Source organism: Triticum aestivum, chromosome 1A, assembly GCF_018294505.1.
Source record: "Triticum aestivum cultivar Chinese Spring chromosome 1A, IWGSC CS RefSeq v2.1, whole genome shotgun sequence".
NCBI classification, from domain to species: Eukaryota; Viridiplantae; Streptophyta; class Magnoliopsida; order Poales; family Poaceae; genus Triticum; species Triticum aestivum.
In genome coordinates, this window is record NC_057794.1 from 3,957,362 (window position 1) to 3,957,709 (window position 348).

Sequence of the window (348 nt, forward strand, 5' to 3'; positions counted from 1 at the left end):
TTAATTAGGTTAATTAATTAACTAACTATTTTAATCATTATATCTTTTCATTTAATTATTTTTCGTTTTCGGGTGGACCCCGCGTGTCATTGGCCAGGGGCCTTAGCGGGTCGTGTGGGCAGGTAGGTCTCGGGCGACGGGCGGGCGCCCGTTAACGGGCGCACCCGGGCGATGGCCAGCAGGCGTGGACGGGCGCCGGCACGACGTCAGCGAGGCCACGCCGAGGCGGGGCCGTGGCGAAGCGGGTAGTCGCCGAAGGGGGACGCCGGGGCCGTGGAGGGTGCGGCCGGACCAGGACGACCCGAGCAAGGGCTCGTCGGCGCTGGCAAAAGCGCAACGGGGGAGGGG